This window comes from Limulus polyphemus, unplaced genomic scaffold (genome assembly GCF_000517525.1).
Source record: "Limulus polyphemus unplaced genomic scaffold, Limulus_polyphemus-2.1.2 Scaffold246, whole genome shotgun sequence".
NCBI classification, from domain to species: domain Eukaryota; kingdom Metazoa; phylum Arthropoda; class Merostomata; order Xiphosura; family Limulidae; genus Limulus; species Limulus polyphemus.
In genome coordinates, this window is record NW_013665856.1 from 165,765 (window position 1) to 172,249 (window position 6,485).

The window sequence follows — 6,485 nt, forward strand, 5'->3', positions numbered from 1 at the left end:
GAAAAATTATCTATAGGAGATAGTACAGCTTATAAAATTAGTCAGAACAACATAGGCCGGTAAGGCAATCACTGATTGGTAAGTCCTTTAGTCAATCAGGAAATGTCACAGACCTACTGAAGGATGGGTAGATTGAATATGAATTCCTAACAGATGTTTCCGCATATAAAAGTTATCTTCAAGTTTTGTACACCAAAAAAACTTTTCAAATAAGTAATCCTGCTACTGTAAGGCTTGGGCCAAAGTTGTATATTCAAAATATAATTCCATGACTACCTCATAAAACTAAGGAAATATGGATGTTCAATTTTACTAAAAATTTAAAAAGGAGCGTTTCCTCTTTCATTCTAATATTTTTACATGTAAGCTTTATCCGTATTCTCATATTCACTTTGGAATGCACAGAGAAATAAGATAATAATTGTTTGCGATATTATGTCGTTAAATTATCAAGACATGTTAAGGTTTAAAGAACAACATCAAATTTTAAGCCCATTTAACCTAGATGCGATCTGATAGTTAGCGTGCCTAGTTTTTGAATATTGGGATTATGGGTGCACTATAAGAATGACGGTCACATCCCACTATTCGGTGAGACAAAAGTAGCTTATCAGTTAGCGGTGAATACGTTTCTGACTAGCTGTCTTCCCTCAGCTAGTTTATCTGCTCAAAGATAGGAACGACTATGCTAGGATAGCCCTTGTATATGTTCAAAATTATAAAACAAACGAAGCTCATTTAGTTTACGTAGTAAACGTTTTTCATTGTTTTTTTCTTCGTGGCCCTATCCTTCTTCACCTCCTTTATCTATATTGCTTCAACTGGACTCAACCACTTTGACTTGCTGTACGCTAACTCACGCCAAAAATCTCGACTCCACGCTCAACTGCAGTTGCCGAATCATCATAGGCTACCTAATTAACCAATACAAACAGACTGTACGAGCTGGAGGAGAGCAGTTGCCAAGAGAGCAGAGCAAACTCATGAGACACAAGACAGTAGACTCCCTCTACAAGGCCACGTGGAAGTAAACAAGCACCTGCTATCACGGAATAGTTTCTGTGGTTCAACGCGTGAAGAAGAACTATGAACACTCCGTCTCCAAGAGCTTCCACACGCAAGCATGGGCATCATGCCAACTGAGCATCTCCCCAGAAAAGCGGGAAAGGGCTGGAGCACCTGGAAAGCCCTCAATCGCCATTTTCTCAGGTCGGCAGGACTAGGGCCAACGTGATGAAATGGGTGTACTTCAGTAGATCCGCCGCCTGTGACTACGATGAGAAGCAGAACATATACTAGTCTGCCCACAACTTCAGATCCCATGCACAGCAAAAGACCTTGCTGTAGCCATTTAACATGCAAGCAAATGTTCACATCACTGGATGTAAAACATATAGTGATAAGTGAATACGACAAGAAGAAGAAGACTTGCTATTATAATTAAAGTTCGCGGTTAAAGAAGTCAATTAAATAAAAAATAAAATTTTCTGACCAGCTTTAGCTGGAAAACTCGAAAGTCTGAAATGCTCTTTTGCCTTGAAATAACAAAAACTGGTGTCTTAAACACAGACCATTCATACTTGCTTCTTGTATAAAACCTCTTTTGACTGGCTACTTTCCTTGTTAATGTCCGAACTGCGTTAAAAACAAAAAGTATATTATTTGACATTGAAATCCTCCGTTAATCTAACATTGTTGCTGTTTTTGTTTTGTTTTTAGCACAAAACTACACAACGGACTATCTACACTCTGTCCATTAGGGGAAATCGAACATCAGATTTTAGCATCGGAAGTATGTAAACTTACCATGATCTTATTACCTGAAATTATGTAAACTTTTCACTTTCGAGTTTATAAGATAATAAGTAAACTTAAGCAGCTCAGATACAAAAACAATAAAAATTAAAGCACTCTTATAATTTCCTGACCAGTTATTGCCTAGTAATTATAATATTTCACGTACAATTTAAAACAATTGTGATTTTTCAAAAACCTTTTTATCATAGTTAACAGATTGCCTAGGGTTTTCGTTATTACATTTGTTAAGGGTCATAATAGTCGATATAATGTACAAATAAACCGTCGATTTGCAAGTGTCTTCGTTGTTATACATAAAAGCTGAAACCACGTGCATATACAGCGTCCATTTGCGCGTGAGATTTATATCATGTATAAAAGCCTAGTTAAGATATTATTAACCAGTGGTATAATGCTATATTTCTTAGTGCTGGGGCCTGCTAAAATTTCTCTCACACGTCAGACGTCACCATCACATTAAATAACTCATATTCAAAACCTAATTCTGGCAGCACTACATCTCTGATTATAAGATAGACTCTATATGAGAGATAAAATTACGATAAAGTAAGGGGATGTACATCGTACGCTCGGTATACTCTTTTGTATATAGGTCGCTTGATTACCACTATTACTCCTATGATAATGAGTTATGAATCGAAAGATCTAAATAAGCAGTATCAAAACCTAGATGATTAGTGAGAACACCAACCTGCGAATAGCTCCTACCCATGTGGTTAACAGATTTTCACATACTAACCTCTAACTGAAAAATATCAGGTTGCGTATTGTTACTTTTTTAAATATAAGAATTATGTTTTGTTGGTGAGTGGATCTACATCAAAAGAAAGCCGAGTGGTTCTGTAACATTTTCTGTACCGAGACTCGTGTCCACAGGATCATGCAGTTTTTGACAGTTATAATTCCCACCAGTTCCCATAGGCTAGGACAATAAAGCTTTAACGGAAAGCTTTCACACCTGTAGATGTATAAGTTGATAAATGAGTTTAAATGAGGATCAAGTTTCAGTTAAGGATAACTTTACTTAAGGTAGTTAGAGCGATTCAACAAAAAGTGACAGATTAAATCAGCGAAATATATATAAAGGGCACTCAGTGGAGCAAATACCTCTGCCACGTAGCGTTGAGCATATTCGGCTCTCAAAAAAAGTACGAAAATGTATCCGAATGTCCGTCGTTATCAACGGACACTGACCATTTTTGGCAGAACAATGAGGAATAATATTCTACATATGTCCATCAATTTTCATCAAAATCCGATAATTTTTGACTGAGTTATAGAGCAAAACTGGTGTGAAAATTCGGTCCCATGTTAACAGACAAGGATTTTTTGAATTTTCGTGACTTTTTTTTTACATTGACCCTCTTTCGTCCAAATTCAATTCAGCTGTTTTCGAGAAATGTTACTGACAAACACACACACACACACAGGAGTGAAAACATAACCTCCATCACCTTTTGTAGTGGAGGTAATTATTAAAGAAAAAACTCATGTTACGCTTAAAAGCATACTTTTGTTTGTCTTGGTATAATATAGATAAACGATCTTTTTCTCCAGATGAGCTATCTTTTCATTATCATTTCAATATGACGTTTTGGTTTTATACTTAGATTAAAAGTTACATAAATATTAGCAATGCCTGGTTTTGCTGGACTTTGCAAGCAGCAGTAACTCTCGTGAAAATATACAGCTGAAACGTCAAGCAATAGGCGAAAAAAATGTTTATTTGGAAATTTTCTGAAATACACCACCTTACTCTATGTATTCTGAAAACAGAAAATAAGTTATTGAACTATCAAGAGCATTACAGAAAGATACCTCATTTAAAAGATACGTGCATCATGAACAACCGGTATAATAAAATATTTTAAAAAGTCACAAAACTTGTACAGATATATAAAGATAATTCTATACACATTTAACTAATGTAGGCAGTCCGATCTTTCCACAAATAGCCAATAATAAAGGAGCAAAATATCAAAATGAATTAAGAATTTCAAAGTTAGTATAAGGAGGAAAATAAGAATAACATAGTAGCAAAAAACGTACAATGGTGTAATGCTTAAATAAACTATGGTAGATATTTCAATAGCAAGTTCTATTACACAAACAAGACTACGATTCTGAATAAAAACAAGTCAAAAGCGATTGAATGATTAAAGGTGATAACCTCTATAAATCAAGATTACACTAAATCAATAACCAATAACCAAAAACACCAACTCATAACCGGTATAAATGGATATATGTCCGGTTGTTTGCTACTAACAGGCTGACATAATACTCACTTGCTTTACTAGGTATACGTTACGAGTCTACCCAAGCAAGCCTGTACTTCAACACAATGAATACACACCTACGAAAACTTCGACCCTACCTAAGTAACGTCCATAGTCAACTGCTTATCAGAGGCTCCATTCACTCACTCAAGCAACTCACCACACTGACTGAAATATAATGGCGGATCTGCTGCAGTGCTAGCATTGATCGGAGAGACTGACCTAGGGCATGTTACCATGACAACCATGGACACATGTACATTTCGTGATGCGGGAACAAAGATCACTTAAACGAATATCGCACTCTTTTTAATATTCTGTTAGTTTTGCCTGTGAGTGGTGTAGTAATGATTAATAATAACTTGTTCCTACCAACTAAAATATGCGTACGGTTTCTAAAGTTATGAAGATATGTAGTTGTCTATTACAGTTTCCCGTGTTTTATTATGTGCATCGCGCAATTTGTTCGATTTTACGATAACAAATCACTGAAATATCATGAAACTTAGTTTTAGAACTAGTTATTGTGATATACTAATTTGGATGCTTGTTTTAGCAAAGTGATAAAATGAAATATATCAAATCTTAGCATTAACTCTTAAGTAGTTCACATTAAAATAAAACTTAGATTGAACTGCTTAAACAAAGCATCCCTGAAATAAATCTGTAAAATGTGCATATGGTTATATATTTTATTACAATATCCAATAAAGTAAAGACATTAGTTATAGTTTTTTGCTTATAATCCACGTTAACTTTCGTGAAAAAGGCCACTATTCTGTCAGTTTATTCCTTTTCAACTGCGACAGCAGATATCAAATTAGTCACCTTAAAAAGGTACTCTCGTGTTGTTAGCTTGAAATACTCAAGTGGCGCCATCTCACGTCAGTATATATACATTTAATATGTTTGTTAGTGCCAATGCAATGAAAGAAAAGTAACAATATATTTCCTAACTATTCTTGATCGTTTTCTGTACATAAGTATCGAAATTTAAAACGTACTTAGAGCATTGCTGACTAAACGCCAGTCATCTGCTAATTAAACCAGAGTACGAACTAGACTACAGCAGTGCCATGAACGTCTCTTTACTTATCATTTCTTTCCACCTTCGTATGTACATTACAAACTAATTTATTTTGAAAAAATTGAAAATTTAATCAGGACAACTTGTGCATAAGAATAAAATAAAAAGTATAAAAAGAAACATTTAGAAATGCACAATGAAGCTCTATTTGACCAAGGCCAACATTAAGAATGACTCTACGTGTTTCGGTAGCTTCTGTCCTGAGGATGTTAGCGAAAGTAAAAAGTAAAATCATTTTTAATGTTGGCTATCGGCGAAATACAGCTTTATTGCGCATTTTAAACGTATCTTTTTACCTTTTATTTTATGATATATTTTGCTCTGATGTAACGCGATATATACATTCATTGATGAAATATTTTTGTAAAAAGTACACTTATTGAATCTAAAGTTATTTTTACATTGTTTAATTAATATTGTTAATTTTATTAAAATCAGATTTGCAGTACTTAATAAGAAGAACCAGAAAGCTTATTTTGTAAAATATTTTTGGATTCACATATTGAGTATGTATGCTCACTATTTAATATGAGTACGGAGAATGTGGTAAAGATATGTGGGTTGAGTAGTAATTTAATGATTGGAGGTTATTTACAATAATAAACATGTTTAATATCTCAAAGCATAACGAAGGTTTACAAGAATGGATAGATTTTGGTGGCAAATTAACTAACTACAGTCTGGTCCAGAATGTTTGTATACTGTTCTATATTGATGTTATTGTAGACATGAATGGAGTAGTTATTGAGTGTATGCCCGAGTAGTAACAGAGAAGGTGGCGTATGATCTGACAAACATGTACGAGTTGTTATTCTGGTTTGTAGAGATTGTTTTGAGCATTTGTTCGTCAAAACATATATACACCATTATTTTGTATAAAAAAGTATAATATTTTTCGAAACAGATCAACGCTTTGTTCAGACAGTTTCTCTGTACTTGGTGTAGAGTCATATTTCGTCAAGTACCAGAAGTTATAGGTGGTCAAATTGTTCGACTGTCCAGAAATGGTATGAAGCAAACGGACATTGTCAGAACAGTAGAGTGTCCCAGTGTACTGTATCCAGAACCCTGAAACGTCATCGGAATACAGGAAACGTTGTTCCAGGAAAATCTACTGGTAGACACCGAAAAACTACTACCCCAGATAACCATGTTTTGATCAAGTTAACACATCAAGGCCGAAAGAAGTCTTGCAACACCTTACGACAGGAATGGCATGAACACATACATTCCAGGGTATCCAAAAGAACAGTGAATACGAAACTGACCAAACAAGGTTATTTTGTAAGAAGGGATATCTG

General features: G+C 34.7%; 1 protein-coding gene across 2 annotated transcripts in view; it reads right to left on the minus strand.

The window, feature by feature from the left end:
- Positions 1–4,234, minus strand: part of LOC106478746 — a 47,796-nt gene extending 43,562 nt beyond the window's left edge. Inside the window, exon 1 of one of the 2 annotated variants that reach the window (XM_022382391.1) lies at positions 4,196–4,234. The gene's annotated coding sequence lies outside the window, so the exon portion shown is untranslated. Of the gene's footprint in view, positions 1–4,106 lie in introns of both variants that reach the window. The other variant, XM_022382390.1, reaches the window with a different exon arrangement.
- Positions 4,235–6,485: the final 2,251 nt, after the last annotated feature.